Here is a 22,877-nt window from a genome sequence, read left to right as displayed (position 1 = left end):
AGCGCATAGAAAATAAAACATGGTGATGCTCTCGCCTGGGATCGAACCAGGGGCCTTGCGCGTGTGAAGCGCACGTGATTACCACTACACTACGAGAGCGGAGCACGACAGGCGGCCTTTTATTCACCCTTTTCTTTCAATGTTTCATTCGCAGAGAGCGCATAGAAAATAAATGTAAAACATGGTGACGCTCTCGCCTGGGATCGAACCAGGGGCCTTGCGCGTGTGAAGCGCACGTGATTACCACTACGCTACGAGAGCGGAGCACGACACGCGGCCTTTTATTCACCCTTTTCTTTCAATGTTTCATTCGCGGAGAACGCAGATAAAATAAATGTAAAACATGGTGATGCTCTCGCCTGGGATCGAACCAGGGGCCTTGCGCGTGTGAAGCGCACGTGATTACCACTACACTACGAGAGCGGAGACCGACAGGCGGCCTTTTATTCACCCTTTTCTTTCAATGTTTCATTCGCAGAGAGCGCATAGAAAATAAAACATGGTGATGCTCTCGCCTGGGATCGAACCAGGGGCCTTGCGCGTGTGAAGCGCACGTGATTACCACTACACTACGAGAGCGGAGCACGACAGGTGGCCTTTTATTCACCCTTTTCTTTCAATGTTTCATTCGCAGAGAGCGCATAGAAAATAAATGTAAAACATGGTGATGCTCTCGCCTGGGATCGAACCAGGGGCCTTGCGCGTGTGAAGCGCACGTTTTTTTTTTTTTCTTTATTGCCTGTAATCAGCAGCACATGAGAGCATCAACATAAACAACATATGTACACAACTAAGTGGAATGCTTATCCATTATAAATAAATAATGAACTGCCACCTGTCAAATCGGAACAGGCGTTGTTTAGAATTCCTTAAGATTGGCCAGGGGTTCTATTCTGGCCAGCCATGGTGGCGGACACTCTTGTGCAGCCATCACATCAAGAAAACGAGTGATTTGTTCTCGAAAATACACATGGACTGGTCTTCTATCGGGATCACAATAGAAGCCTGCCATGCGTGAGCGCCATATACAGTAGAGGCCAGTTACCATTATCTGATCGAAAGGTGTTCCGTCCTCATCTCCTATCGGCAAATATCTGATGCCGTGGGGGTCAAGTGGAAATTCTTTCTTTACTGTTCGCTGTAAAATGTCCCAAAAATACACTCCCTCCCAGCAGTGTAAGAATACGTGGTCTATTGTCTCAGGTTGTTTGCATATGATACATTGCGATCCCCATGGCATGTAAAAGCCCCTTTCTTCTAAAAAGGTTGCAACTGAAAGTGTAGCTGTGTGCAGTTAGAAAAAGAAACTTTTGATACCTGGCGACATCTGCATTATTTTGACACGTTTGAGAACATTCTGACCTGGACCTCGACTGTATATCGCCCTGTACAGCGGCGGGGGAAAAAGGCTGTCCAATACATCATTGCGCAGCTTTTTCCTTGTGACCGTAAACAGGTATTCTTTCGAATAACGTACAGCCAAGGAAACGAACACTGAATACAATTTCTCGGTAAAAACCGAACACTGCCGCCGGCACACTTTGAGAACATACAATTAATTCTGGCAACAAATGCGCGAGCCTAACTTTACAGACTGTTTGCAGAAGTGGGTCCTCGTTGTCGCGGAAGAATAGGAACCGTCCAACTAGTTGCCTCACAAACAGGTGGGCCAGCCCTAACCCTCCATCTTTCACCCTTCTGAACAAATTGTTGCGACTACATCTCTCCCATCCGGAACCCCACACAAACACGGCAAACACTCTGTGCAATTTCTGCACATTCACCCTATTACAGAAAATGAATTGCATAACATACCATAGCCTAGCAACGAAAAACAAGTTGCAGATAGTAGCCCTGGCAAATACTGAAAAGTGCTTAGCTTTCCAAGCTTCAGCCTTCTCTTTAGCAGTTCTATGCTCGTCCTGCCAGTATTCGTCACTTTGTTTGTAAGCTTGAAGCGGTGCGCCTAAGTACCTTGCTGGCACTGTCGACCACTTGACATTGGCAAATATAGCAGGGGTTTCAGGCCATTCCCCATGCCAAATACCGAGGCATTTGCTCCAGTTCACTCTACTGCCAGTGATTTCACCGAAGTTTTTAACAACATTTATCGTTTGCAAAACACTCTGCTTGTCTTTACAACACACGGCTACGTCATCAGCATAGGCCAGGAGTTTGACTTCTGTCGCTTGCATTGTAAATCCTTGAATACATTTGTTCTCAATCACTGCCAAACACAGACACTCTAGATAAATACAGAACAAAAGTGGGCTGGCTGGGCAGCCCTGACGCACAGAACGTTGTATGCTGATGGGGGCCCCCAGTGACCTGTTAATTATGAGCTTAGTGGTGCTGTTCCGGTACGCCATGGCTATCCCGTCAGCAATTATGGACCCGACGTTTATATGCTCAAGAATGGCTCTTAGAATAATATGAGCAACACAATCAAAGGCCTTCTCCAAATCAAGTTGGAGAATTGCGACTCGCTCCCTCAACGCGTCACAGCATTCCAGAATCGATCTCATTATGTGTATGTTGGTGTTGATGGTACGTCCTTTGATGCCGCATGTTTGGTGCCTGCCTACGATGGTTTTCATTACTGATTGTAACCTGTCTGCGATTATCTTCATGAATATTCTGTAATCGCTGTTCGTAAGCGATATTGGTCTGTACGACGTAACATGTTTCAGTTTCGCAGGCTGATCTGACTTGGGGATGAGCACGGTGTGCGCTTCCCCGAAAGAATAAGGCAGTGCGTTTACTTCATACGCTTTGTTAAACACGTCCGCGAGCAAGGGCGCTAACTCTGACTTAAACTGTTTATAAAAGGCAGCACTTAGGCCGTCTGGACCGGGCGACTTTCCTATTTTTAAGTTGTCGATTGCTTTTTCAACTTCGTGGACTGATATCGGTGCCTCTAGCCTGTTCTTCGTATCATCGTTGAGTTGCGGCATACGTCCCAAAAAGGCAGATCTAAAAGCGTCTACGTCAACAGCTCTCGATGCATAAAGTTGTTGGAAGTGCTCGAAAAACGCATGTGCTATACCTTCACAGTCAGTTATTTCGTGACAATCTATTTCTATTGCGTCTATATGGTTGCGCCGCGCATGCGACTTTTCCAGCCCGAGCGCGCGTTTAGTTGGCGCCTCATCTGCTGTCAGTGCCTCGGCCCTAGCGCGAATAATCGCTCCCCGATATCGCTCTTCATCGCAGAGCTCCAATTTCGCTTTAATGCTGCGCAAGTCATCTTTGTAAACGCCCGGTTGGCTGCTTTCTAAAGCCGTTAATTTTTCCAATACCGTCCTTAGTTCTTTCTCTTTAGCTCTTTCTTCCTGCCTTATTTTACATGATCGTTCGATGGCGGTTAACTTAACTCGCTGTTTGAAATGTTCCCACCTTTCAGCGATTTGCACCTTGTTATTTTCTACTTCTTTCAAGTGTTCCTGCACGTTGCTTAGAAAAAGCTCGTCCTTTAACAATTTGGAATTCATTTTCCACATCTCCCACGTGAAGGTGTTGCGTTTTCTTTTGTGTCCGATACATGTCTTTACCAAACAATGATCTGTAAATGAAAGAGGCGTCACTGCGTAGCTGCGGCACAGGGGTATCACGTCTAGAGACACGTACACTGTCGTCCTTTATGAAAGGGAACACGCGAGCGCGCGGCCTGAGCTCTGCTGCGGCTGCCTACAGTGCCATCAACCGACAGCGAAAGAAAGCGCACCCGCTTTTGGCGTCATCTATTGGCAAACAAAATAACGAGTCATGGCCGGTGGACAAGCGCTGCTAGATTACGCTCCCGCTTCGGTCGCGCAGAGGGCGATGCCGCCAAAAGCGGACGTGCTTTCTTCAGCTCTCGGTTGATGGTGCTGTACGCTAGCTGCCGCAGCGCATAGGCCGCGCGCTCGCGTGTTCCCTTTCATAAAGGACGACAGTGTACATCCTGTCCAGACGAGCGTGACTATTGCCCTGGAAGTGCGTGTATTGAACATCGCGTGTTCCGACTAGGCATTCAGCCACGTCGTCTAAGTCACACTCTGCCAATAATTCATTGAGTGCATGGCAGCTTTTATCATTTGTTCTCCTGCCTGTTCTGTCTCGATCTCTGAGTACACAGTTAAAATCTCCTAGAATAATAACTTTTCTCTGCATGCAGATGTGCGTTTTAAGGGAGGAAAAAAACTGAGTGCGTTCATCACAACTGTTCGGTGCATATACACACAAAACTCGCCACATAACATCACAAACAGTAGAGTCAATGTACACTAGTCTGCCCGAAGGAAACGAATAATAATTTTCGATAGATAGCCCGGGCATTTTCCTCATAAATAAAATAACGCCCGCTGATGTTCCTTTAGCGTGGCTCACTACCGCGTAGTACCTCGACGTAAACCTTAGCAACATGCCCCGGGTCTCCTCCTCCCCTTCGACTTTTGTCTCCTGCACGGCTAAAACATCGAGGTCTCGGTCCACCATCATCCTGTACACTTGACTTTGTTTACGCTTGGCGGCCAGACCTCTCACGTTTAGCGTGCCTAAGCTAAGCGTCGGGTAGGTTGCCATTGCTAGAACGGGACAGAGAAAGAGAGGCCCGGAGCTCGGTGCTCACCACCACGTCTAGCCTGTGGCTAGACGTCTCCGGGACCATCCGTTGGTCTGGCGTGGTCCGTGGTCTGTTGTGGCTTGTCGCCACCCTTTCTATCTCGCGGGGTGTTTGGGCGGGGCCTGATGCTGGTCCTTCTCGTCACAGTTGTCTTTGAAGGCGGCCCGTCGGCGTGGCTCTCAGTAGTTTTCTCGTCGGTAGTGTCCAACGGTCTTTTGGAAGAAGCGTGGCCACTTGTATCCATATCGTCGCTGCTCTGGGACGGGTTCCCTCCCTCTGGTCCGTGCGTGGCATCGTCGACTAAAGGGCGGTTTTCCCTTTCTTCTGCATGACTCAGTGTCGCCCGGTCTTTCTTTTCGGAGGTTACAGGTTCACCTTCCGCACCTCCCCCAGGCAGCACACAACGTCGGGCCGATATTGGTTTTACGGCGGCTGTGCGCGGCCCCACCTCGGGCCAGCATTGCCAGCTTGGCGCCGATATCGGCGAAGCCGTTGACTTTTGCCGGCAAAATTGGGCCGATTTCGCCGCCTTTCAGCCGATGTTGGTCTTTCACCGGCAACATTGGGCCGAGTTATCCGGCCTTCTGCAGTCTTCCCGCCGATATCGGCTTAGCCGATTTCTTTCACCGGCAACATTGGGCCGAGTTAGCCGCCGTTTTGCCGTACTTTCGCCGACATCGGCCGAGCTGATGGTTTTCACCGGCAACATTGGGCCGAGCATGCCGTCATTCTGCGGTGCTTCAGCTGACATCGGCGGAGCCGATGGCTTATCGACGATGTTGGAACTTTCTTGTCTCCCTTCAGACAGTTATACATGCCCTGTTGAGAACGTCCTCCTGCGTCGCGGCGCTCCAAAAGTCCTCGTCACCGACAGAAATATGGTTTTTATGGCAGAGCTAACGCAAACCGTCTTGAAATAGAGCCACACAAGTCACCGACGGACATCACCCGCAGGCGAATGGTCTCACCGAGCGGGTAAATGAAACCCTCGCCGACATGCTGGCAATGTACTGTACGTCGAACACATGACATGGGACGCCATAATATCTTCCACACATAACCTGAAGTTAACACGGCAGTGTAAGAAACGGCGCACATATGACGCCGTTCAAACTAGTTCACGGAAGCCCCTCAACGACGCTGGACGCCGTGTTGCCGGCCGTCAGTGACGAGAATAACCTGGACGTTGCGCTCTACCTTTAGCCCGCCGAAGAAGCCCGGCAGCTCGCCCGCCTAGGATACAATCGTAATGAAATAGAGCATTAGGCGCTTGAATATTTGTAGCTTAAGCTGTAGAATACCGCTACATGGATTGCTGTACTAGCACAAATAACAAAGTTCAAATATTGTACCGTGCTAATGCCGCACGTACGACTCGGGGCGCGAAGTATCGCCGACTGAATAGCTTGCATTCTCTTATTCGTTTCTGCTATGACAATAACTAACAACTATCACTAGCAAAGTCACTTTTCTACCAAAAAAAGGTGGTCTTTAGAAGAATAACTGACTGAAATTAGATGGCCACTTCGTTGACCAGTTGTTCAACGCTATCAAAAATGTTGAAACGTTATAACACATACCATTAACTTCATGGGCCAAATTCGAAGTTCTTCTGTTTCGTAAATGTTTTTGCCACTGGTCGGCCGACTTGGCTAATCTATCCAGCATCAAAATTCACCCAAACATTCCCGCACGAATGCTTTTAGCGGAAGAAGTTTGATGTGAATACTAATTCTGTGCATAAATCGAGCCCGTCATCATATTTATAGCGCTATATCCTTTCAGCCGCTGAATGTGTGCCGCCAGCGCTCATATACTACACGGACAGTTTCCGATCTCTGTGTTTACACATATTTACTCACGCGCGTGTTTGGGTGAAGCGTAACAAGCGCATTTGCTTCAGTGATGTCACATAATTTTGCTTTATGAAAATAGTAAAAGCTCAGCTAGGCGTGTTGCTGAGCTAGTTGGTTCATTACTTGAGAAAAATAGGTATGGTGCAAAAAAGACCGGGCGAAGTGAAGACACGTTTTGTCGTTTGAATGTTTACAAATCAACTAGCCCGCTGACCATCTTTAACGAACTGACAAACACGTGTTTGCCACGTGTTTGTCAGTTCGCATTTACACTTCGTTGCCGTCCATTTTGCGACATACATATCTTTTTCAAGTAAAAATCTCGCTCAGCAATTGCTTCCCACGTGCTTTCAGAAACAGTCGCATAAAATTATTATTATGGCACGTGAAATACGATGAAAAATGTGGCTCCAACGTGGTGTACGCAAAGTTTTCATGCAGCGACATGTGGCAACAAGTGATGCATTGAAAATTCGACGAGCGCCTTTCTCAAACGGCATGCCCACAGACATGCTGGGGGGATCGCACACCATGGTGGTAGGCTGAGCCGTGCTTTCAAGAAGGGAGAATTCGCATTTTTTTTCGTCTTCTTCAACCTCTACCCCCCCTCCCTCCCTTCCCCTCGTTCAGCGTCATTGTCGCGAAACTCGCTTGACCAGGCAGGGTAGGGTAGCCGTCCAGACGGAGGGACAATCGTAGCTGCGGGAGCAAGTTTTTTTCACTCCGACCAGCAGAATTGTTCAAGAAGTGCGGTGTGCGGACATGTGTTGTGGAAAGTCAAAATCGTGCACGAGACGGATACGTGGCAGGATTCCGGCTTTGTTTTCGGCAGAGATCACCGCAGCGAGAAACCAGTGGCCCCCTGCTTCCATGCTCACCTCATATAAGGCCGCGTGTTCACTGCTGTTACGTGTCATCAGATTTTTGTTCTCTTCTTATCGCGTATTCTCTATTGACCATCGTGTTTTGTGTATTCTGATATGGTGCGCTTGCATTTTTTTATTCGCTCGTGTTTTTAGCGATCCAACGGGCACACGTGAGTGGTTTTTATGCACGATTCCTTTCTGTTACAATCTTACCTTTAGATTAGGAATGCGTGCGTGTCTATCTTGTTTAGATGTAGAGTTCATGGGATCTTGTGGTACCGCTCGCAATGTTTCTCGCCTCGCGTGCAGCAGTTTATCCATCTTTTTGGCCCTTAAGATATCACTGAAAAAATTGCAATTTCCGCTTAAAGGATAACGCTAATTTAATTGCCAGTCATGTGTTGCGAATGCCTACCGTTGCTTGGTGAACTTAATAAACGTGGGGAGGGGGGGGGGGTGCTCCTCTGCTCGTAATTAGCTCACACGTATACACAATCTTCTAGTCTAGTTGCCACTCTTAATCTCGCTTTTTCGGTAAGCCGCCTAACATTATCTTTCTTTTCTTCGGGTCCGTCTTTTCGTGATTTTTTTCGTGATTCGGCACCGTCGTTACTGAAAAGCGCGATATCGTCCGCAAAACGCAAGTAGCTAAGATAGTCTTCGTTAATCCTTATTCTTATTTTTGCCCGTTCTAGTTCTTTCAATATTTATAGTGAATGTGCCGCGCATAACGTTGAAGAGATTGTAACTCTTCGCATAGGCGTGCGCACAGTGGGGCAGGGGGGCGGCCGGCCCCCGTAGTCACTTAAGAGGTGGGCGCAAGGTCTGCCAAACACATTGACTTAATAGGGAGGGGGGGGGCGCCGCGATGAACCTTCGCCCCCCCCCACCCCCTCTGAAGGGGAACCCTGCTCACGCCTATGATTTTGCGCCTGATCTCATTCTCGATTAGGATTGTCCTGCTTTTTTGGAGGAATACGGTGGCTGTGGGGTTGTTTTAGATGTTGGCTACGGTATCTATAGATGTTTAGATATTTCTTTATGGCATAATTATTCCGGAACTGCTGGCGTGTGTTCATATCTGTGAATAAATTTGTGTTTCTCACCTTGCAGATGTGTTGCTCCTTAATTTCTCAGACGCATGCGTAGTTGGTGCAGCAGGCCTTTCATCAATTTAGTTGTGTTGGAGACAATATTGACTTTCGTTCTCGGCCTTGCACGGTTCGACAGAATTGTGGGTCTTAATCGCACACTAAGACATCAGTAGAGCAGTCGTTCTAATTAGGAAGCATTTTTCGAATATGACACCAATGGCAGTCGATGAATGTCGTTGGGCCGCGAATAGTCTATTTTAGCGCTGCTGACTTACAGTACAGTAACCACAGTAATACCGAACTGACGTGGTCGGCACGCAGCCATTTTACTTTATAACACATGTATCAGCCTGCCTGATCAAGTTACGTTACGCATCGAGCAACTACCGCCGGTGTCTCCATATAAACTAGCTACGTGCCGACCACGACGGTACAGTACTACCGTACTTAACGCACGGTAAGCCACCACTGCTAAAACATAATAACGGGTGTAAACGGTCACGCCGGCGGCTACCCGACGTCGGCGGGGCCGACACCGCGCCAGCATCGGCTAGCATACATAGGCCCAATGACGGCTTGCCATCATCGGCTGAAGAACGGCAGGCCCGTCTCGGACCGACGCTGGCTAGCCCACGTCGGCCCGAAGCCGGCAAGCCCGCATCGGCCCAAAGGCGGCTAGCCGACGTCGGGCCGATGCGGGTGAAAGTAGCGCGAGCGTGATTTGCCGACGTGGGGCCAATATTGCTGCCGTCATTTGCCGACGTTGGGCCGAGATCGGTCCAATGGCGGTGTGCTGCCTGGGCCCTCTGTCCTCGACGTCTCCGCCACGTCGCTGGCGGTCTCCTGGACCCCAGCCCCCTTGGCGGCGTCCTCGGCTTCAGCAGCATCCATTCTCAACTCCATGTGTATTTCACTCGCTGGTGGCCCCACGGCTGCGGCGTAGGTGCGTACGCACTGGTCTTCAGAGTGCCCAAGGATTCGGCATCGCGAACATCGCGGCACCTTGCACTCGCGCCGGACGTGGCCGTCTCCCTTGCACCGTAGGCACTGCATAGGCCGTCCCGGAGCCACAACAAGGGCCAGTTCACCTGCAACTCGGATTTGGTGCGGCAGGTCGTCGACTTTCAATCCGCTCTTCAGTTTCAAGAGTACCGTCCGTGACGTCGAATCCTTGTCACCGACGCCTCTGACGCGCCAACGTTCTCGCGTCACTTCAATGACTTTGCCGAAGGCTGCCAGCGCTGTCTTTACATCTTCGTCCGCCACCCAATACAGGAGCCAATGAAGGCGGAGACGTACCTGCTGGTCTTGAGGGTCGACGACGACGCAGCGACGCCCCTTCACGTTGAGCTCCTTGAATGCCAGCAATTTCTTTACCGCGTCGTCGCTCGAAAAGGTGACCGCCCACACGTGGTTGATCTGGTATGCCCCAAGGGCCACGACCTCCGGCAACAATCCAGACGCGTCGAGCGCGTCGCGGAAATCTTCGACCCTGTAGGGCCTTGCTCGCACGTCGCCATGCAAAAACACAGTGTTCTTTACGACATGTCCCTTCGGCAAAGGTGGCAAAATAAACTGATAATTCGCTTCCTCGTTATCATCGATAAGCCTGTTACCGCGGCTTGGTGCCGCAAAAGCTGCTCCGTCGGAGCCCATGATTCACCCGTCCGAACAGCTCGGCTGCCGGAAGTAGAATCCTACACTACGAGAGCGGAGCACGACAGGTGGCCTTTTATTCACCCTTTTCTTTGAATGTTTCATTCGCAGAGAGCGCATAGAAAATAAAACATGGTGATGCTCTAGCCTGGGATCGAACCATGGGCCTTGCGCGTGTGAAGCGCACGTGATTACCACTACACTACGAGAGCGGAGCACGACAGGCGGCCTTTTATTCACCCTTTTCTTTGAATGTTTCATTCGCAGAGAGCGCATAGAAAATAAAACATGGTGATGCTCTCGCCTGGGATCGAACCAGGGGCCTTGCGCGTGTGAAGCGCACATGATTACCACTACACTACGAGAGCGGAGCACGACAGGTGGCCTTTTATTCACCCTTTTCTTTCAATGTTTCATTCGCAGAGAGCGCATAGAAAATAAAACATGGTGATGCTCTCGCCTGGGATCGAACCAGGGGCCTTGTGCGTGTGAAGCGCACGTGATTACCACTACACTACGAGAGCGGAGCACGACAGGTGGCCTTTTATTCACCCTTTTCTTTCAATGTTTCATTCGCGGAGAACGCATAGAAAATAAAACATGGTGACGCTCTCGCCTGGGATCGAACCAGGGGCCTTGCGCGTGTGAAGCGCACGTGATTACCACTACACTACGAGAGCGGAGCACGACAGGTGGCCTTTTATTCACCCTTTTCTTTCAATATTTCATTCGCAGAGAGCGCATAGAAAATAAATGTAAAACATGGTGATGCTCTCGCCTGGGATCGAACCAGGGGCATTGCGCGTGTGAAGCGCAAGTGATTACCACTACACTACGAGAGCGGAGCACGACAGGAGGCCTTTTATTCACCCTTTTCTTTCAATGTTTCATTCGCGGAGAACGCATAGAAAATAAAACATGGTGATGCTCTCGCCTAGGATCGAACCAGGGGCCTTGCGCGTGTGAAGCGCACGTGATTACCACTACACTACGAGAGCGGAGCCCGACAGGCGGCCTTTTATTAACCCTTTTCTTTCAATGTTTCATTCGCAGAGAGCGCATAGAAAATAAATGTAAAACATGGTGATGCTCTCGCCTGGGATCGAACTAGGGGCCTTGCGCGTGTGAAGCGCACGTGATTACCACTACACTACGAGAGCGGAGCGCGACAGGCGGCCTTTTATTCACCCTTTTCTTTCAATGTTTCATTCGCAGAGAGCGCATAGAAAATAAATGTAAAACATGGTGATGCTCTCGCCTGGGATCGAACCAGGGGCCTTGCGCGTGTGAAGCGCACGTGATTACCACTACACTACGAGAGCGGAGCGCGACAGGCGGCCTTTTATTCACCCTTTTCTTTCAATGTTTCATTCGCAGAGAGCGCATAGAAAATAAATGTAAAACATGGTGATGCTCTAGCCTGGGATCGAACCAGGGGCCTTGCGCGTGTGAAGCGCACGTGATTACCACTACACTACGAGAGCGGAGCACGAAAAGCGGCCTTTTATTCACCCTTTTCTTTCAATGTTTCATTCGCGGAGAACGCATAGAAAATAAATGTAAAACATGGTGATGCTCTCGCCTGGGATCGAACCAGGGGCCTTGCGCGTGTGAAGCGCACGTGATTACCACTACACTACGAGAGCGGAGCACGACACGCGGCCTTTTATTCACCCTTTTCTTTCAATGTTTCATTCACAGAGAGCGCATAGAAAATAAATGTAAAACATGGTGATGCTCTAGCCTGGGATCGAACCAGGGGCCTTGCGCGTGTGAAGCGCACGTGATTACCACTACACTACGAGAGCGGAGCACGACACGCGGCCTTTTATTCACCCTTTTCTTTCAATGTTTCATTCGCGGAGAACGCAGATAAAATAAATGTAAAACATGGTGATGCTCTCGCCTGGGATCGAACCAGGGGCCTTGCGCGTGTGAAGCGCACGTGATTACCACTACACTACGAGAGCGGAGCACGACAGGCGGCCTTTTATTCACCCTTTTCTTTCAATGTTTCATTCGCAGAGAGCGCATAGAAAATAAATGTAAAACATGGTGATGCTCTCGCCTGGGATCGAACCAGGGGCCTTGCGCGTGTGAAGCGCACGTGATTACCACTGCACTACGAGAGCGGAGCACGACAGGCGGCCTTTTATTCACCCTTTTCTTTCAATGTTTCATTCGCAGAGAGCGCATAGAAAATAAATGTAAAACATGGTGATGCTCTAGCCTGGGATCGAACCAGGGGCCTTGCGCGTGTGAAGCGCACGTGATTACCACTACACTACGAGAGCGGAGCACGACACGCGGCCTTTTATTCACCCTTTTCTTTCAATGTTTCATTCGCGGAGAACGCAGGTAAAATAAATGTAAAATATGGTGATGCTCTCGCCTGGGATCGAACCAGGGGCCTTGCGCGTGTGAAGCGCAAGTGATTACCACTACACTACGAGAGCGGAGCACGACAGGCGGCCTTTTATTCACCCTTTTCTTTCAATGTTTCATTCGCGGAGAACGCATAGAAAATAAAACATGGTGATGCTCTCGCCTGGGATCGAACCAGGGGCCTTGCGTGTGTGAAGCGCACGTGATTACCACTGCACTACGAGAGCGGAGCACGACAGGCGGCCTTTTATTCACCCTTTTCTTTCAATGTTTCATTCGCGGAGAACGCATAGAAAATAAAACATGGTGATGCTCTCGCCTGGGATCGAACCAGGGGCCTTGCGCGTGTGAAGCGCACGTGATTACCACTACACTACGAGAGCGGAGCACGACAGGCGGCCTTTTATTCACCCTTTTCTTTCAATGTTTCATTCGCAGAGAGCGCATAGAAAATAAAACATGGTGATGCTCTCGCCTGGGATCGAACCAGGGGCCTTGCGCGTGTGAAGCGCACGTGATTACCACTACACTACGAGAGCGGAGACCGACAGGCGGCCTTTTATTCACCCTTTTCTTTCAATGTTTCATTCGCAGAGAGCGCATAGAAAATAAAACATGGTGATGCTCTAGCCTGGGATCGAACCATGGGCCTTGCGCGTGTGAAGCGCACGTGATTACCACTACACTACGAGAGCGGAGCACGACAGGCGGCCTTTTATTCACCCTTTTCTTTCAATGTTTCATTCGCGGAGAACACGTAGAAAATAAATGTAAAAAATGGTGATGCTCTCGCCTGGGACCGAACCAGGGGCCTTGCGCGTGTGAAGCGCACGTGATAACCACTACACTACGAGAGCTTTTTTTTTCTTTATTGCCTGTCTTTGGCCGACGTAAACAATACAGATATTCACAGATATTTAGACAAAACAGTCAAAAACATCGTTAAAAACGACAGCTCAAATGTTGTGGCCGCAGATGCGTTAAAATTTTTTCATCGTCAATAATAATTCGACGCGTGGCAACCACTCTGGAGTAAATTCCCGCAACTTTTGTTCCTCCACAAAATCCCTTATGCATTCTTTGAAGTACTGCGTAGGTGATCCTGCATCTACATAAACGTGCCTGACTGCCATTTGAATTTCCAGATGCTGTCAAGAGCCATAAGCATTATCAGGTCGAGTGGGGTACCGTCGTCACCTTGTATTGGCAAATAGCGGATCCCCTGTGCATCAAGGGGAAAATCGTTTTTGATTGTGCGCTGGAGCACATCCCAAAGAAAGACAGCATCCCAACGAGTCCAGGAATAGATGTTGAATTGTTTCCTCCTTTCTGCATATTATGCAATGCGTGCACCAAGGAACATAAAACCCCTTTTGACCCATCTACGATTTGACACTCAGCGTACCGGTGTGTAATTGTAAAAAGAAATTCTTAACACCTAGCGGTATTAGCATCGCCTTGACGCGCTTTAGTACAGTGTGCCCATGGCCTACATTGTAAAGGGACCGATAAAAAGGCACTGGTAGAAACACATCACATAGGTCCTTGTACAGTTTTTTACGCTTGACTTCACTCAAGTACTCAAGTGAAAACCGCGCAGACAGACACCTACAGGAAAGTACAATTTCACGAAGAAAACCATAAACGCCACCGGGCGCGCTGCCGGTTGAGACAACCATGTTAGGAAAGTGTTGCCCCAGGCGAAATTGACAGACAGTTCGCAGGAATGGGTTGTTAACGTCCCGAAAGAAATAAAACCGATTGACTACCTGTCTCAAAAACAAATGCGACAGGCCCAGTCCTCTATTTCGCACTCGAAGAAATAAATTGGTTCGACTTGATCTTTCCCAAGACGATGCCCACACGAACACTGCGAACACACGGTGAAATCTTTGGATGTTTACCCTTGAACAATGTAAGACATGTAGGGTATACCAAATTTTACTCATTAAGAAGATATTGCAAATTGTGGCTTTAGAAAACATACACCTTTAGAAAACATATACACCTCTCGCCTGGGGTCGAACCAGGGGCTTTGCGCGTGTAAAGCGCACGTGATGACCACTACACTACGAGAGCGGAACAAGACAGGTGGCCTTTTATCCAACATTTTTTTTTCGAATATCTTTTTTTGTAAGAAAAGAAATGTAAGACAAGGTGATGCTCTCGCCTGGGGTCGAACCAGGGGCTTTGCGCGTGTGAAGCGCGTGTGATGACCACTACACTACGAGAGCAGAACACGACAGGTGGCCTTTTATCCAACCTTTTCTTCGAATATCTTTTTTGTAAGAAAATAAATGTAAGACAAGGTGATGCTCTCGCCTGGGATCGAACTAGGGACCTTGCGCGTGTAAAGCGCACGTGATGACCACTACACTACAAGAGCTTTTTTTGTTTATAACCTTTTTATTCAGAAATAAAGCAATACATATGTATAAAAACCACATTGGTCTACTCGACCATTGTGATGGATTAAAAACATTTCATTTTCACCAATTCATCAAATACCTCCATACAATCTGGAGGTTCATCCAATGTTCGATATGTCTCGCGCACATACATTGCACATTCAATAAAGTTTTCCCGTTTCGATTTGGCTTTAGGATCCATATGCCTCACGGCCATGCATGTGATCCAGAGACTGTAAAGCCCCAATAACATTATCATGTCGTATGGAACGCCACACTCATTCTGCACTGAAAGATAACGTATTCCATGTGGTGGTATCGGTAGCTCTTTCTTCGGGGTTCTCTGTAAAACATCCCAAAAAATATTGGATCCCAGCAGTGAATTAATGTGTGTTCGATCGTCTCCGGTTTGTTACACAGGGTGCAGTTTGTCGTCCACGGTGTAAATATGCCTTTGTCTTTAAGCCATGTTTTCACAGGCAATGTGTTCGTGTGTAATTTAAAGAAAAACGATTTTATGGATCCTCTAGCGGTCATTTTTTTTAACTATTTTTAGCACGTTTTGCCCGGGGCCTTTATGGTTTAGTGATCTATATAATGGTGTGGGCATCATTACAGTGATCATGTCTTTGTAGAGCTTTTTTCTTGATACAAGAGTCAAATACTCGAGTGAAAATCGTGCTTGAAGTATCCTGAATGCCATCACCACTTCTTTGAGGTAGCCTTTTATACCGCCATCAATTGCAGCTGCACTAGACACAACAAAATCAGGAAATGCATTTTTTAACCTCACATGAATAAGGGTTCTCAAAAACGGGTCTTTCTGGTCCCGTAAAAACACAAACCGCGACGCAATGTGTTTGATGAACAGATGTGAAAGACCAAGGCCCCCGTCTTTCAGTGAACGAAAAAGATTTGTTCTGCTGACTCTTTCCCAGTTTGAGCCCCAAATGAAGACCGCAAAAATACGGTGCAATTTTTGCACATTTACGCGAGGCATTGACAGAAACTGTAGCACATACCACACTTTTGCAATCAGGAAAACATTGCAAGCACTCGCGTGCACGCGCGAACATTGACAATTCACGGCCTTGCCATCCACCAACGTTTTCCTTCACCTTTGACGTCAGGTCGTCCCAGTAATCTCCTGTCTGGTTGTAATGTTCAGGGGTACACCTAAATACGCAGTGGGTGTGTTGGACCATTTGATGCTCGCGAATGATTGCGGCTTAACGTCCCACGTGCCAGGCCAGAAACCGACGCTCTTCTCCCAGTTTATCGCACATCCTGTCTGTTCGCAGAATGCTTTGGTGACGCTTATCGTCTCTTCTATGCTTTTGCGATCAGTGCAGAAAACACCAACGTCATCAGCATATGCGAGAACTTTGACGTGTTGCGTTTGAAGCACGAAGCCATTAATTTTGCTGTTGTTAATTAAGCTGAGGCAGAAAGGTTCAAGGTATAGCGCAAAAAGCAGAGAAGACAGCGCACAGCCTTGTTTTATGGATGACCTGACATCAATGCTTCTTTTAAGGTTCTTGTTCACAATTATTCGCACTGTACAATTACTGTAAGCCATCTTTAAACCTTAGAGCATTACTTTTCCAAGGTTGACGTGTTCAAGCAAAGAAAAAAATAAATTCGTGTGCGACACGGTCAAACGCCTTAGCAAGATCAAGTTGAAGCATAGCAACCCGTCCCGCCATGGCATCGCAACACTCTAAAACGCTGCGGGCTACATGCACATTGGCACAAATAGAACGACCCTTTATGCCGCACGTCTGATGCGGTCCTACGAGCAGCTTCACAACGCTTTGTAATCGTTTGGCTAGAACTTTTGTATATATTTTATAGTCTACGTTTGTAAGAGTTGTTTTGGCGGCAAGCTCCTACTGACATTAGTTTGTCTCGATTATCTGTCTTTGGTATTAGGACCATATGAGCAGATACAAAGGAGGTAGGCCACTCTTTGTTTTCGTACGCCTCACTGATGACCTCGTGCAAAATCGGACTAATCTCTTCAATAAACATTTTGTCAAAGGCGGCCCCTAATCCATCGGGTCCAGGAGTTTTCCCTACGGCCAGTTCACACTTATTGGCAGCTCCATTCGCGTTTTGATTTCATTTTCAAGCTTTGGCATTAAATTAATGATCGCAGCTATAGAACCAGCTGCGTGGTTCGTTTTATTCGTGAATAACTCACTGTAGTATTCTACAAATGCATCTTCGATTTTACTCTTTTCACACGTCACTTCATTGTGATAATGAATCTGGCGTATTTCATTTTTGACTGAATATCTTATTTCGTCGCACAGCGCACGCTTGTTGGGCGTTTCACGCATCCATATCTTTTCAGCTCGTGCTCTTATCACTGCTGCTTTGTACTTCTCTGCTGCGATAAGTCAAGCTTGTTTTTTACCTCACGTACTTCTTTTGTATATAAGCCGGGATTTGCACTTTCCATGCATATAAGATAATTCAGCTGACATTGAAGTTATTTCTCCTTCATCTTTTCTTTCTAATAAATTATGCTTCCCCTTTCAATCGCAGTCATTTTGACTGCGCTTTTAAAGTTTTCCCACTCCGCGATCCATCCGTGTGTTTTTGTCGACACCATGTCTTCGATTATTTGTTTTACACTTTGTATAAATGTTTCGTCTTCTAAGAGTTTCACGTTGAACTTCCATAGTCCCCAGTTGAACCGGCTCTTTTTTAAATTGGTTCCAAGTGTGGCTGTTACAAGGCTATGGTCGCTAAAAGATACGTGTTTAACTTCGAAGTTAACACACTCTTTGGCAAGAGAGACCGTAGCGTATATCCTATCGAGCCTAGCACAGTTTCCGCGTTGGTAATGCGTGAAAGTGGGACGGCCTACTTTTGAAAGTAGGTATCCTAAATCTTCCATGTAATATTCTTCGAGCAGCGAGATTAGTAGTCGCTCACCTTTATCTCGTGCAGGCACACTTCTTCAGCCATGCAAACACAGTTAAAATCACCGAGCATAATAAGGCATTTTTCACATTTCAGAAATTGTTCTACTCTTTCAAACAATACAACACGCTCATTATCAGTGTTTGGTGGATAAATACAAATAACACGCCATTCCTTTCCAGAATACAAAAAGTCAAGCACAATCAAGCGCCCCTGCTCGGACGCTACAACGTTTTCACTTTCAATGCCTACGTTGTTTCTTATATAAATTGCGCAGCCCCCGGATGTACTTTTTGCGTGGCTGACACAAACATTATAGTGTCTTCGAAAAGTTTCCACCATACGATCCGTGTGCTCCTCACTTTCAATCTTGGTTTCTTGCACAGCTGCCAGATCTAAGTTATTTTCGAGAAAGAGACGATTAATTTGACTTTGACGCTTCTTGGCTGCTAGTCCACGTACATTCAAAGTGGCGATTCGTAAGGACACGGCAAGCTTTCCGTTCTTAATTTGTGAGGAGCACTTAGATCGCACAGCGTTTTCCTCGGAGCGCAGAGATGTATAAGAGGGTTAACCGTGCTGCGGCAATTCACAGTCGGCATCATCCAGCTGCCCCGTGTCTTCCCTCTCAACAGATGTCCGGTGGCTGGACTCCGCAGCAGCGTCTAAGCGTCTTTGTTTTAGAGGAGGCATGTCGCTGGCTTGCACAAGGGAAGCGAGGCCCCGCCTTTAGCTCGGCGGTTTCGCCTCTGGTCGTCCGTCAGGAGGAATGTTCGGTTTCGGCTTGAACGACCTTCGTCGCATCAGAGCCGATTTAGGTGGCGGAGGGCCGCCGCTTGCATCCTTAGGAAGGTCCGAGTCTTCGAAGGTTTCGTTATGCCCTCGTTTGGCGGACATCGATGCGATGCCTTCCATGGCTTCACTCTCATCTTTCGAAGGGTCGCACGGCGCAGCCGCTTCTACCACACGATTTTCGGTCGTGTTATATTGGGGTGCCTCACTTTTTGGTTCTGCTGACGTTTCTTTCGAATTATTTTGGACGCTCGCTATCAACACTTGTCAGGTGTGACCTTCCACGCAATGTTTTCATATAATGATGGTGTGCTGTGCCAGTTTCCATGCCATATTCCAAGGCACTTACTCCAATTTACTGTACTATCCGTGCACTCACAGAAGGACTTCACATCGTTTAGTGCTGCTCTGACACTCTCCCGGTCTTGGCAGAACACAGCAATATCGTCCGCGCAACTAAGCATTTTGACCTCCGCGGTCATCAAGCGAAACCCTCGCACCTGGTCATTCTGTAGCACTTTCTGACATAGAGGTTCTAAATAGATAGCAAAAAGCAGTGCAGACGCAGGCCATCCTTGTTTTACGCTCGATAAGACTTGTATATTCTCGCTAAGCTGTTTGTTTATCACAATCCTCGTAGTGAACCCCGTGTACGCCATTCGTACCCCTTCTAGCACCACAGTTCCTATGTTGACGTAGTCAAGAATGTTCAAGAGTACATCGTGGTTCACGCGATCAAATGCCTTCTCGAGATCAATTTGTAGCATAGCTACTCGAGACTCAAACTCATCACAGCATTCTAAAATATTTCTTGCAATGTGAATATTCGTCGTAATCGTTCTGCCTTTTGCCACATGTCTGATGTGGTCCGACTATTTCTTTTATCACAGTTTGCATCCGCCTGGCTAAAACGCCCATGAATATCCTGTAGTCAACATTCGCTAGGGTTATTGGTCTGTACGACTTGACAGACAGCTGTTTCGTAGGGTCGTCGGTTTTCGGGATTAACACTATGTGCGTTCTTCTGAAGGATGTTGGTAATTCTTTCTTTTCGTATGCCTCACCTACCATATTCCGCAGAGCTTCTGCCACAACACTTTTAAATGTCTTATAGAATGCGACACCTAGTCCATCTGGGCCCGGCCGTCTTTCCGTTGTTCATTTTTTCAATGGTCATTTCAATTTCTCTGACAGAGATGGGTACTTCTAATCTAGCTTTCGCCACGTCGTCAATCTTCAGCATAAGTGACAAGAAATGCCGAACGTACGTGCTGCTGTCCTGTTTTACGCCCCCCAGAAACTGTTGGAAATATTCCACAAACGCGTGCTCAATCTGCGTTTTATCTTTTGTAACTTTATTTTTGTATTCTATCGCCCGGATTTCGTTTCTTGTCGCGTAGCTCTTTTCATCTGCTACTGTACGTTTCGTAGGAACCTCGCCACACCAAAGTCTTTCTGCGCGTGCGCGTACTACCGCTCCTCTGTATCTTTCCACATCTGCGGCCTCTAATTTTTGTTTCACTTCTTTAATTTGCTGCGCATGCCAGGTTGCATGCACTCTTGACAGAGCAAAAAATCGAGTTCGCACTGTAGTTGCCTTTTTCTTTCAATTTGGTGTGCTCTATTGAAGCTGACCTTCCAAACGCATCTATTTTTACTTTTTCCTTGAAACACTCCCATGCGTGAATTAGACTGGTTATGTTGCCCTAAACCACTTCTTTTAATTCCTTCTCTATGTTTTGCACAAACTTTTCATCCTCAAGTAACTTATTGTTCAACTTCCAGAGGTCCCAATTAAATTTCGGATTTTCTTTTTTATTATAGGTGAACATGACTAGACTATGGTCACTAAATGAGGCATTCTTCACAGCGTAGTCTTGGCACATGGGAAGCAATGACGTAGACACATAGGCTCTGTCGAGCCTGGCCTGACTATTGAACTGGTAATGTGTGTAGTGGGTAGCCTGCGATAGCACATATCCCATGTCTTCCAAATCTCGCTCACGAACCATCGAATCCAAAACCAAGGCACTAGAGTCACGTATAGGCGTTTTACGTGCCCTGTCTTCGGCATTACAGACACAATTGAAATCGCCTAGAATTATTGCTGTCTTATCACTCGATATAGATAGACTTCAAGGTTTTCAAGGAACATTTTCCTATCATGCTGTATATTTGGCGCATATACGCAAACAACGCACCAACTCACACCCGAAAAAAGAAAATCACATGCTATTAATCGTCCTTCATTACCGGTTTGTACGCTTTCTTCAACACGACCAATTGTGTTCTTCATAAAAAGAAGACATCCACCTGATGTACCTAAAGAATGACTTACACATATTGTAGCTAGAGCGGAAAGTCGAAAATATAGTATCCATCTGCTCTTCAGATTCAATTTTTGTTTCCTGCACGGCGGCAATATCAACGTCATTTTCAAGTAACAGACGACGTAACTGATACTGCCGCCTCCTAGAACGTAAGCCTCTAACGTTAAATGTAGCGACACGTAAGGCTGCTTCTATTTTGTAAGCCATGCTTTTATATTGCTGAGCGTGCGAAAAACAGAGTGTCTACTTCAGGTGAACGCTTGTAAAAAAAAAAGCGGTTGCAACATTTTTTTTACACCACGCCCATAACATTTTACAGGCATGTTGCTGAGCAAACAATGCTCACTAACGGGTTACTTTCTGTCCGGAAAAAGCACAAGAGTCTCAAGTCCCAGGTGGCGTATGCTGCGGAAGCTGCTTGGCCTCCGCCCGTGAGTTGGCCTGGAAGTTCGGCCGTGGCCTCAAAGTCGGACGCCTAATTCCTGAGGTTTTAGTTGGTGCTTCTCCACCACCACAATCCCCGGAGGAAATCTCGCCTTCGCCCCCATTTTCTCTCGGTCGCTTTCCAGCTAGTCCACTGCCTGTGTTTTCGCTGACTTCCATGTCGTCTTTCAGTGTCTCGGCGTCACTGGGATCATTTACAGTAGGCAGGTGCTGTTCCGCGTTGACTGATGCTTCTGGCTTCAGTGGCTCTGGCTCAGTCGGCTTCTCCACGACCTTTCCGTCCGCTATCCCGCAGGGCTTACTTGATTTCGCCAGTTGGGGCGTAACCTGTTCTTTTGTCCCGGTCGTACTTGCTGCTTCTTCCGCTTCATGCTCATCCATGAACAGCTCACTTTGGTCGTTGCCAGCAGCTGGACCTAGAACGCTGGCATAAGACAGCGTGCAGTCATTATCCTCATGGCGAAACCTTCGGCAGATACCACATCGTGGTACACGGCAATCACGCCGTATGTGCCTCTTTGCTCGGCAAAGTAGGCAAACTGGCGCTCTGCCTGCTACAACCACCAAAACCTGCTCACCGCTTACGTTCAGGTGATGAGGCAGGTCGTCAATTTTAACGCCCACCTTCAACCGAAGTGTCACAATGCGGGTCGTGGAGCCTTTTTCGGTGATGCCGTTTACACGCCACCGCTCCCTGCTAATGTCAGTCACTTGACCGTACGGCTCGAACGCACGTCGCACATCTTCATCAAGAACGTTGTGCAGCAGCCAGTGCACCTTCATACGCACATCTTGGTTTGCCCGGGTCTATGACGAGACAACGGCAGTTTTTAACCTTGATTTCTCCGTGCGCCAGGATCGTCTTCACTGCGTCCATGTTATTGAAAGTCACCGCCCACACATGGCTCATCCTATACGCCCCCAACGCAGCCACCTCAGGGAGCAATCGCAGGCTTGCCAGAGTATCACGGAAATCTTCCACTCGATACGGCCGGGCTCGTACGTCAGCATGCAAAAACACCGTATTTAAAACAATACGCCCTGTAGGAAGGTTTGGCAATACAACTTCATAGTCCTTATCATCATCAAAAGACCTGTTTCCGCGGCTTAAATGGGCCGCTGTCACCGCTCCGCTGGAGCCAGCCATTGCACGTCCGTTCGCTTCAGCGGCCGGAAGTGGAATCCTCACTACACTACGAGAGCGGAACATGACAGGCGGCCTTTTATTCAAGCTTTTCTTCGAATATCTCTTTCGTAAGAAAATTGTAAAATGAAGTGATGCGCTCGCCTGCGATCGAACCAGGGACCTTGCGCGTGTAAAGCGCACGTGATGACCACTACACTACGAGAGCGGAACACGACAGGCGGCCTTTTATTCAAGCTTTTCTTCGAATATCTCTTTCGTAAGAAAATTGTAAAACGAAGTGATGCGCTCGCCTGCGATCGAACCAGGGACCTTGCGCGTGTAAAGCGCACGTGATGACCACTACACTACGAGAGCTTTTTTTTCCC

The 22,877-nt window shown here is 47.8% G+C and overlaps 29 non-coding genes across 29 annotated transcripts; all 29 read right to left on the bottom strand.

Annotated features, from left to right (window-relative positions):
* Positions 1-26: 26 nt before the first annotated feature.
* Trnav-cac (transfer RNA valine (anticodon CAC)) lies at positions 27-99 on the bottom strand. The gene has a single exon. It is a non-coding gene; the product is annotated as a tRNA-Val (tRNA).
* An 89-nt stretch (positions 100-188) lies between these two features.
* Positions 189-261, bottom strand: Trnav-cac (transfer RNA valine (anticodon CAC)). Its single transcript has one exon. It is a non-coding gene; the product is annotated as a tRNA-Val (tRNA).
* An 89-nt stretch (positions 262-350) lies between these two features.
* Positions 351-423, bottom strand: Trnav-cac (transfer RNA valine (anticodon CAC)). Its single transcript has one exon. It is a non-coding gene; the product is annotated as a tRNA-Val (tRNA).
* An 83-nt stretch (positions 424-506) lies between these two features.
* Trnav-cac (transfer RNA valine (anticodon CAC)) lies at positions 507-579 on the bottom strand. The gene has a single exon. It is a non-coding gene; the product is annotated as a tRNA-Val (tRNA).
* Positions 580-10,214: 9,635 nt separating this feature from the next.
* Trnav-cac (transfer RNA valine (anticodon CAC)) lies at positions 10,215-10,287 on the bottom strand. The gene has a single exon. It is a non-coding gene; the product is annotated as a tRNA-Val (tRNA).
* Positions 10,288-10,370: 83 nt separating this feature from the next.
* Trnav-cac (transfer RNA valine (anticodon CAC)) lies at positions 10,371-10,443 on the bottom strand. Its single transcript has one exon. It is a non-coding gene; the product is annotated as a tRNA-Val (tRNA).
* Positions 10,444-10,526: 83 nt separating this feature from the next.
* Trnav-cac (transfer RNA valine (anticodon CAC)) lies at positions 10,527-10,599 on the bottom strand. Its single transcript has one exon. It is a non-coding gene; the product is annotated as a tRNA-Val (tRNA).
* Positions 10,600-10,682: 83 nt separating this feature from the next.
* Trnav-cac (transfer RNA valine (anticodon CAC)) lies at positions 10,683-10,755 on the bottom strand. Its single transcript has one exon. It is a non-coding gene; the product is annotated as a tRNA-Val (tRNA).
* An 89-nt stretch (positions 10,756-10,844) lies between these two features.
* Positions 10,845-10,917, bottom strand: Trnav-cac (transfer RNA valine (anticodon CAC)). The gene has a single exon. It is a non-coding gene; the product is annotated as a tRNA-Val (tRNA).
* An 83-nt stretch (positions 10,918-11,000) lies between these two features.
* Trnav-cac (transfer RNA valine (anticodon CAC)) lies at positions 11,001-11,073 on the bottom strand. The gene has a single exon. It is a non-coding gene; the product is annotated as a tRNA-Val (tRNA).
* Positions 11,074-11,162: 89 nt separating this feature from the next.
* Positions 11,163-11,235, bottom strand: Trnav-cac (transfer RNA valine (anticodon CAC)). Its single transcript has one exon. It is a non-coding gene; the product is annotated as a tRNA-Val (tRNA).
* An 89-nt stretch (positions 11,236-11,324) lies between these two features.
* Positions 11,325-11,397, bottom strand: Trnav-cac (transfer RNA valine (anticodon CAC)). The gene has a single exon. It is a non-coding gene; the product is annotated as a tRNA-Val (tRNA).
* An 89-nt stretch (positions 11,398-11,486) lies between these two features.
* Positions 11,487-11,559, bottom strand: Trnav-cac (transfer RNA valine (anticodon CAC)). The gene has a single exon. It is a non-coding gene; the product is annotated as a tRNA-Val (tRNA).
* Positions 11,560-11,648: 89 nt separating this feature from the next.
* On the bottom strand, positions 11,649-11,721 carry Trnav-cac (transfer RNA valine (anticodon CAC)). The gene has a single exon. It is a non-coding gene; the product is annotated as a tRNA-Val (tRNA).
* Positions 11,722-11,810: 89 nt separating this feature from the next.
* On the bottom strand, positions 11,811-11,883 carry Trnav-cac (transfer RNA valine (anticodon CAC)). The gene has a single exon. It is a non-coding gene; the product is annotated as a tRNA-Val (tRNA).
* An 89-nt stretch (positions 11,884-11,972) lies between these two features.
* Trnav-cac (transfer RNA valine (anticodon CAC)) lies at positions 11,973-12,045 on the bottom strand. Its single transcript has one exon. It is a non-coding gene; the product is annotated as a tRNA-Val (tRNA).
* An 89-nt stretch (positions 12,046-12,134) lies between these two features.
* Positions 12,135-12,207, bottom strand: Trnav-cac (transfer RNA valine (anticodon CAC)). Its single transcript has one exon. It is a non-coding gene; the product is annotated as a tRNA-Val (tRNA).
* An 89-nt stretch (positions 12,208-12,296) lies between these two features.
* On the bottom strand, positions 12,297-12,369 carry Trnav-cac (transfer RNA valine (anticodon CAC)). The gene has a single exon. It is a non-coding gene; the product is annotated as a tRNA-Val (tRNA).
* An 89-nt stretch (positions 12,370-12,458) lies between these two features.
* Trnav-cac (transfer RNA valine (anticodon CAC)) lies at positions 12,459-12,531 on the bottom strand. Its single transcript has one exon. It is a non-coding gene; the product is annotated as a tRNA-Val (tRNA).
* An 83-nt stretch (positions 12,532-12,614) lies between these two features.
* Trnav-cac (transfer RNA valine (anticodon CAC)) lies at positions 12,615-12,687 on the bottom strand. The gene has a single exon. It is a non-coding gene; the product is annotated as a tRNA-Val (tRNA).
* An 83-nt stretch (positions 12,688-12,770) lies between these two features.
* On the bottom strand, positions 12,771-12,843 carry Trnav-cac (transfer RNA valine (anticodon CAC)). The gene has a single exon. It is a non-coding gene; the product is annotated as a tRNA-Val (tRNA).
* Positions 12,844-12,926: 83 nt separating this feature from the next.
* On the bottom strand, positions 12,927-12,999 carry Trnav-cac (transfer RNA valine (anticodon CAC)). The gene has a single exon. It is a non-coding gene; the product is annotated as a tRNA-Val (tRNA).
* An 83-nt stretch (positions 13,000-13,082) lies between these two features.
* Positions 13,083-13,155, bottom strand: Trnav-cac (transfer RNA valine (anticodon CAC)). Its single transcript has one exon. It is a non-coding gene; the product is annotated as a tRNA-Val (tRNA).
* An 89-nt stretch (positions 13,156-13,244) lies between these two features.
* Trnav-cac (transfer RNA valine (anticodon CAC)) lies at positions 13,245-13,317 on the bottom strand. The gene has a single exon. It is a non-coding gene; the product is annotated as a tRNA-Val (tRNA).
* Positions 13,318-14,466: 1,149 nt separating this feature from the next.
* Positions 14,467-14,539, bottom strand: Trnav-uac (transfer RNA valine (anticodon UAC)). Its single transcript has one exon. It is a non-coding gene; the product is annotated as a tRNA-Val (tRNA).
* Positions 14,540-14,621: 82 nt separating this feature from the next.
* On the bottom strand, positions 14,622-14,694 carry Trnav-cac (transfer RNA valine (anticodon CAC)). The gene has a single exon. It is a non-coding gene; the product is annotated as a tRNA-Val (tRNA).
* Positions 14,695-14,773: 79 nt separating this feature from the next.
* Positions 14,774-14,846, bottom strand: Trnav-uac (transfer RNA valine (anticodon UAC)). Its single transcript has one exon. It is a non-coding gene; the product is annotated as a tRNA-Val (tRNA).
* A 7,798-nt stretch (positions 14,847-22,644) lies between these two features.
* Trnav-uac (transfer RNA valine (anticodon UAC)) lies at positions 22,645-22,717 on the bottom strand. The gene has a single exon. It is a non-coding gene; the product is annotated as a tRNA-Val (tRNA).
* A 76-nt stretch (positions 22,718-22,793) lies between these two features.
* On the bottom strand, positions 22,794-22,866 carry Trnav-uac (transfer RNA valine (anticodon UAC)). Its single transcript has one exon. It is a non-coding gene; the product is annotated as a tRNA-Val (tRNA).
* Between the last annotated feature and the right edge of the window lie 11 nt (positions 22,867-22,877).

The sequence above is a fragment of the Rhipicephalus sanguineus genome, chromosome 1 (genome assembly GCF_013339695.2).
Source record: "Rhipicephalus sanguineus isolate Rsan-2018 chromosome 1, BIME_Rsan_1.4, whole genome shotgun sequence".
NCBI classification, from domain to species: domain Eukaryota; kingdom Metazoa; phylum Arthropoda; class Arachnida; order Ixodida; family Ixodidae; genus Rhipicephalus; species Rhipicephalus sanguineus.
This window is presented reverse-complemented; position numbering and strand designations above follow the sequence as displayed.